Below are 7,222 nucleotides of genomic sequence, written 5' to 3' on the forward strand. Positions count from 1 at the left end.
GCCATTCTCAGAAGCTAATTAGGCTCTATGAAGAGATTTGCAAGAATCTCTCCCCCGGCAGTGGAAATGGGAAGCACTTCTGCTGGCTGGGAGGGATCCATGGTCAGGTCCCAGGAGGAATGGACTCGCCAAAGGCCATTGTCTACCGGAGGGCTCTGCTGTCTCAGAGCACTTCAAACTGACCAGAGTCATGATGACCTGATTTCCAGCTTTCCCATTCAACCTCCTTTGCTCCAGTTTTACTTTTAAGGCCCTTGTCAAATACCAAATAACACTGCCCCTTGCCAAGGCGACTGTTGGCCAAAAGTCCTCTTTTAATGCAAGCTGAAGGTTTTCCAGTGCTCAGGGCCATGCTGGGAGAGCAGAGCCCAAGCTGAGTGGCTAGGGATGTGCCTTCCCCTCCAAGGCAGGTGTTGTTTCAGCACATCTGGAAAACAAGGAGATAGCAGAATGGTGTCAGGCCAGGCGGGAGTCACTGGTGTGTGAGGTGGTGCAGAAGTATCCAGAGAACTTAAAATGTGAGGAGCAAATGAGTCAAGCACAGGGATGGCACAAGCAACCACCCTGGAGTGTCAATTCTCCTACGCCATAGTGGGGGGAAAACAGACACTTCTGGCAAACCTGAAAATGGATTTTGAATTCCTCCACAACTTCCAGCTTCTTCCTGCACACCCAAAGACTTTCCCCAGTCCCAAACAGCATGTTTTGACACTCCAACATGAACCTTCACATTGTGCTGCTGCAGCAAGGTTTGGGGCTTGCTTTGACCCACATTCAGCAACAGATTCAAGCCCCTCACCTGGCCAAAATGTCAGCCTGGTACCTGGATGTAATTGTACATGTACATGGAGAAGAGTTGTTGTTGTTTTTTGTTTGGTTGGTTGTTTTGGTTTTTTTAATTTCCTAATATAAAAATCCATTTTCTGCTCAGAGGCAGGATTCTGAGTACAAAGTGCTGTGTGCAGCCAGAGAGCACAGCATGTTCTTGGACAGCAATGTGTAGGTACATGACTTTGCTTTAAGGAGACTAATTCAGAGCTAGGATTTACCTTGGCATTATTCAGTGGCACCTCACACACAGATTTTAACCCCAAGTCTGAGGTTTCCAGCTACATATTTTGGAAGAGAAACTGCTTTAAAAATTACAATTTATTTTTTTTTCTCCTTTTGTTTCTCTTCTTCTTTTTTTCTTCTTTTTCTCCTGCTTCTTTGCATAGATAACCATCCCTAGGTGTGTGTTTTTAGAGACCTTCTGATACATGGCAAATCCCAGGACATTTAAAGTAAGTTGGTTTGTTTTTTTTCTTTCCTGCAGAGACCGAGAGGGGTTGTCGGCCCTTTACAAAGTCCTCTTTGCAACAGTGGGTGTGTGTTGGATGCCTGTACCCAGCAAGAGAAATTCACTCGAAGATTCATGTGGAGCAGAGGAGACTTAAAGTGACATGGAAATGAAGAGGTTGAACAAAATGCAGGTGGAGGGCTTGGCTGCTTTTTGCTGCTGCTCAGGAGCAGAGGAATGAGTGGTGGGGTGGGAGCTATGTTAGTCTAGGTACTGTTGAGTTCTGACAGTGAAGGTTTCTGTCCTCCCCATCAGACCAGAGGGATGGCTTCCTATCTTTTCTCCACTGCTGTCTCACAGATCAGTCCCACCTTCCATAGGTGTCCCTTTGGTGTCTGTGGGCTGGAGAAATATTCAAACAGGACAAAGGGGAAAAAATTACAAGTTAATTATTTTTTTCCCACATAAATCAATCATTTGGCGTGATTAAGGGAGAAGAAAATTCAATATTCTATGAAGGGGTTCTTCTCCTTCAGAAAAATATGCCACTTACAGAGTGTATTTTTTCATGGAACAGAAGAAAAACCCCTTCAGCTCTTGGCTTTCCCTTCATGACTCTTGTGCTGGTATTTTGCAGTCCCTCCAAGTGCATCCAAACCTCTGGATGTGGCTCACACTTTTCCCCTGTTGGGTCCTGGCTTCAGCCAGGGAAGAAAAGACATTGCACAGGTTTCACTTGGAGGCATGGGGCAATAGGCAGAGTAGCCTTGGGAATGTGGGAGAGCCTCAACCAGGGAAGCCTGTCCCTCAACTGAGGTCTGTTTCTTCTAAGCCAGAGGCACTTTGTGGCTTTTTATTGAATGCTGAAAGCGTAGTGTTGTCTTCTACTTACACTTTGTAGTACTAGCATTCCCAAAACACCTTAAATTCTCTATTTGGGGCCATGCCCTGGGATTTCTCAAAGCTGGGAGCTGCGCTTGTTCCTGGCTTGTTAGGAGAGCCTTCCTGGGCTGTTTTCAGTTGGATTACAGTTTCCAGATGTTGAGTCAGGCAATGAGCATGAACACTGCTAAGATCATCCCTGGGACATGGGAAGAGTTCCCTTGATACAGCCAGTGATTGCCCCATTCCAGTCTGCTGGCAGTGGAGCAAGACAGGCTGCACATCCCTGAACTAATTCAACACTTCTCAGCTAATTTTTCAAATTCTGATGAAGTTTCTTGCTAAGCTCCTGAGTCACGTAAGTTTGTGTCCAGCCAAACTTTCAAGAGAAGCACGAATTTTTCTGGACCTAAAGCCAGTTTGGGGATGAGAAGAGGAGGACTCTCCTCCATCCAATGCGGATGGGGAGGGTCTGAAGGGAAGAGGTCACAGGGGTTTCTTCCTTGCCCAGATGGAAATGCCCTTTCTTCCAAGATGTGCATAACCCTGGTCCTTCAGCCTGGGAACAGGGACACCACGCTGCACAGCGAAGGATTAGGCAATTTCCTTCCCTTCTCTGGAAGGTGTTTTGATTAGCATAACCATTGTGTTCCCGAATTAGCTTGCTTCCCGCTTTGCCCTCAGGCTGGCTTTTCTTATTACAACCCTGCCCTGACACAGGGATACAGTTTTCCACTGCAGCATCACAACTCACATCTGGACAGATCTAACCACCCTCAGTCCACCAGCTGCCCTTTCTGAGCAAACTTAGGCTGATGTTGAGGCTACAGAACGCTGGTGCCACAGCCCTGCAGGTCACCAGTGTATGGAAAACCCCCAACACCCCAAAATGTTTTTGTGAGGTTTGAGGCGACCGTGGTATGTGCTGGATGGAGACCAGCAGCAGACAGGACATGGGTGCATCTGCTCACTGTCATTGTGGCAGAGGAAATGTTAACTTCTGGCACAGGCTGAGGTGCATATCCTGCACATCCCTGGTACCTCAAGCCATCCTAAATTGGGTCTGAGTCTGTCCAGCACATCCTCTGCCAGTCACTCACCTGTTCCTGCTTTCCTTCTGCCAGGAATTGTTCCCAACTGAAACAATGCAAAGTTATGGGAAAGAATTAACAGGAGAATGCAAAATATTTTCCAAGTGCCAGCAAGACAGACAGACACACACAGAGAAAATAATCAGGGGCCCCTGATTTAATGGCTCTTGAGTGCAGGAGCGTGCAAGCATGCATGAAGACCCTGGTTGGCAGATATCTTTGGTGTCAAGCCTTATCCACAGAACGTTCATTGGGGGGTCTGAAATCAGATGGTTTTAACACTCCTTCACTGCTGGCTGAGCCACAAGGGGTGATGTAGCTTCATGACCTTCCCTCTGTGGACATGAAACTGTTTAAGTAAATCCTCTCAGAGAACAGGTTTAAGTTCTGCTTAAAATATCTCCAGTGAGGGATGGAAGAACGGATAAAGCACATGGATATTTGACCTTGCCCCATTACAGACCACATTTGTCGTCATGCCTTTGAGATGGCCCAGAGCAATATTCTACCAGTTTTAGATGGGCTACCTGAATGGGAGCTCAGTTATGGCCACGAGGGCAAAAGGAAGGATGCCACGATGAGTCCAGTGGGCAACACAGGAAATATGTGGGGAGGAAAGAAAGAGTTTCCATTCTCAAACCCTTCATCAGCTGATTTAACTCCAAGCTCCTTACCAATCTACTTCTCTAACAATACTTCGACTGTTGGTGGACCCAAAGATTAACTCATTGAATTTTGGCTTCTGGTGACTGCCTGACTTGTACTCCTCCTGCCAGCATTTGGGGCACCTCACAGAGCAGAGTTGTCAAGACAGGGGAAGAGCAGAACAGAGATTTAAGGCAAGAACACCAGGAGTGCTCCTGGAAAAATGTTATTTTACAAACAACCAGGGTAAAGCCCAGCTGCTGAGACACAGGGATTTAGTGTCTGCTGGGAACTGGGCTCTGGCTGCTAGCCCACCGGTGTGGGGTCATCCTGCAGGTCCTGGTTAATATTTCATATTTCAGTGGTATTTTCCAGTCCCATGTGGAGTTAAGTGGAAAAACAATGAGGCTGTGCAGGAGATACATCCTGCTCCAGAAGCAAGTCCAGCTGTGGCACAGTGCATGTTCTAACCCAGGCCTTGGCTGTACCATTGTAGAAACATGGGTGAGGAGGGATCCAGAAGCTCTTGCCACCATGTCCCTGCACTTTGCTCTGCTGTAGCATCCACCTCTAATTTCCATCCCTAGAGCAGAGCTACTGCTTATTAAACCCAGACCAACAAGGGCTTGGCAAGGCATGCAGGCTGGGAGGAAACACCAGGGAGCCAAGGGGAGGCCAGACAGACTGATTCCTTATTTTATGAAAAAGGGGGGCTGCTTCCAGAGTCTTCAAAAGGATTAAGTGTGGATGTAGTGCTGCTTGGAGGATCAGCCTTGCCAGGAGACAACACAGCATCATGTCCATAGAGCAGGCAGCAGCTGAGTCTGGAGCAAGGGGCTGCTCTGCTTGTTCCTCCCAGTTTTTTGGTGTATTTCTGCAACAGGACGTATTCCATGGTGGGAGTGGGGGGGGGGGGGGGGGGGGGGAGAAAGGGGGGCAAGCACCTCTACTCCTCCATGAGGGCACCACTAAGGCCAGGCAGAGCTCCCTTCTCTCCTGTAAGAAAGCATGAGCTATGCCTGTCTGTGTGCTCAGCCACAGCCTGGATGTGGATCTCATGGGGATGGCACAAAGCACTTGGTCACAGTCCTGGATGGCTCCCCAGGTGGGATTTCATGGTCGTCTTTGCACAACTGAGCCTGGAACTTCAGAAGGAGCTGGGCTGCAGGGGACTTCAGGGAGTCCTGCAGACCTTGTGGCACTGTTTGTTTGATGACTGCTGTGCCGAGCTAAAAATACTCCAGCTATGGTTAGGAGTTCAGGATAACTAATATACCCAGTGGAAAGATTTGGAGCAATTCCAGGGCTAAACAACAGCTTTTTCACCAACAGCCAAAGACTAGTGGATGCAAAAATAACTAGAAACTGAAAAACTTGAGCTGGAGCAAGAAATTTTCAAACTGAACCCAAAAAACTTTCTAGTAGTGAAGACGATCATGGAAAATTGTCAGTGCTTTGGTTGTTTTAACAACAGGGTACACAGACCTCTGGATTTAGGCTGGATTCTGCCTCTGGGCAGGAGCTGGGAGAATTTAGTATTTAAGGAGGATGCCTTCATTATGAAGGTGAACTCAAATTACACTGATAATATGTTATCCCAGTGGTCTGGATGAACAGCATACATGCAGAGGCAAATGACATGATGGGAGGTATCCACTTGATGTCTTATAAAGTGAGGGGAAAAACCCATGAACGGACCAATGGTGACTGAGGGTGCTGGGAAGAAGGCTGTGGAAACAGAGAGCTTCCCACACAGGGGTTGGGGAACAGAGGCCACGCAAGAATTTTAGGCCTCTCTCTACAGACCCCAAACACAGATGGGGAAAGAGCAGAGGGAGCAGTCCCCTGAGCACATCTGTGCCATGGTGGCAGAGGACACCCAAGCTCACATCTCTGCCTGGGATTTCTCCCCACATTGTGCATTTCCTCTTTGCTCTGCCCTTATTATTTGTTCCACACTGAAGCAGACACTCAATTGTTCCTTTGGCTGGAGGTGGTGAGAGTGAGTCCATCTCTCCATGGCCTGGGTGCTTGGCTGGGGCTGTGCATGCCCATCCCTGTCCCAGTGAAGTATTCACTGCCTTGCTAAGACAGCTTGAGAGAGCCCAGCCTCAGGTCTCTCACACCCAGAAGGCATGAGAGAACACCCATGGCCCCCCAGGATGCTCATGGCAAGGCAGGGGGCTGGAAGGGGTGCCTGACTATATGCCCCACCACAAATATTGCCAGGGAAATGGGGAATCACAGAGCTTGGGATATAGGTGCTGTTTAGCCCCTGCATTCCTGCATCCAAGTGCTTTGGTTTAGAGAAGGTTCTTGGGGAATCTAATTAGCTGATGATCGATCTCAGGTGGACTGAGGCAGGAATGGATCCCAAACCTTTATGCCTTTGCCTGGAGGTGTCATGGCCATCACAGGTTTTCCCAGACCAGGTCCTGCTCAAAGTGGGGAGCCCTGCCCTGCCCCCAGAAAACCCCCAGAAAGAGCCTCCAAGTCCTCATGAGTGCCGAGAAGTGTTTGTGCCCATTCCAGGTCCCCTTGCAGAAGCTGTTATCATAATTAGCTGAAATGTTTCTCCATTAGGCATGGTTTTCCTCTTCTCCCACCACCTCAGCCTTCATGAAATAGTCACTTATTCTCCCCTTGCTCTTGTGTCAAGATGTACCAGGCTGCGGGCAGGACCTGCTGCCCTCCCTAGCCTGGCCTCAATAGCCCAGCTTGTTCTTCGTGCAGGGGATGACAATCCAGTGGCAGCTGATGTAAATCCCAGGAACAACACTGAGAGCACTCCCAATGGCCACCCGCTGAGAAGATCTGGCCACTGAAATACAGTAACGTTTATGTGTCAAGCCAGGAGACTGGAAGATCCCAGCAGCCTGTGGGATGTGATGGTGAATTATCACTCCGTCACAGACACATTTTTTAACAGATTCCTTTCTTACTCCACAGCCAGTGCAGAAGCTTCATTGTGCACCACAATGTGGCCAAGGAGAATACAGGGTAGGGAAAGTGACAACACTGAGCTTGGCCGCAGGTATGGAGGCATGGGAGGCATATTCCCACACAAGACCAGACCTTTTGTCTGTTTTGGGATAAAAAGTGTAAATGCCACCTGTGTGTTACAGAGCAGGCACCAAACCTCTGCCCTGCCAGACCAGCCCTTTTTGCCAACCCTCACCCTCCTGCTTGGTTGAGTGTTGGGGTGCTGGAGTGCTGATTGGTTTTGGACGCATGTTCCTGGGGAGATGGGGCTGAGGTGGTTCTCATGTTTTTATAACAGGCTGGAAGGGTGCAGCATCTCCTGAAGATGCTCTGGCTCTTCTCC

The sequence above is a fragment of the Cinclus cinclus genome, chromosome 3 (genome assembly GCF_963662255.1).
Source record: "Cinclus cinclus chromosome 3, bCinCin1.1, whole genome shotgun sequence".
NCBI classification, from domain to species: domain Eukaryota; kingdom Metazoa; phylum Chordata; class Aves; order Passeriformes; family Cinclidae; genus Cinclus; species Cinclus cinclus.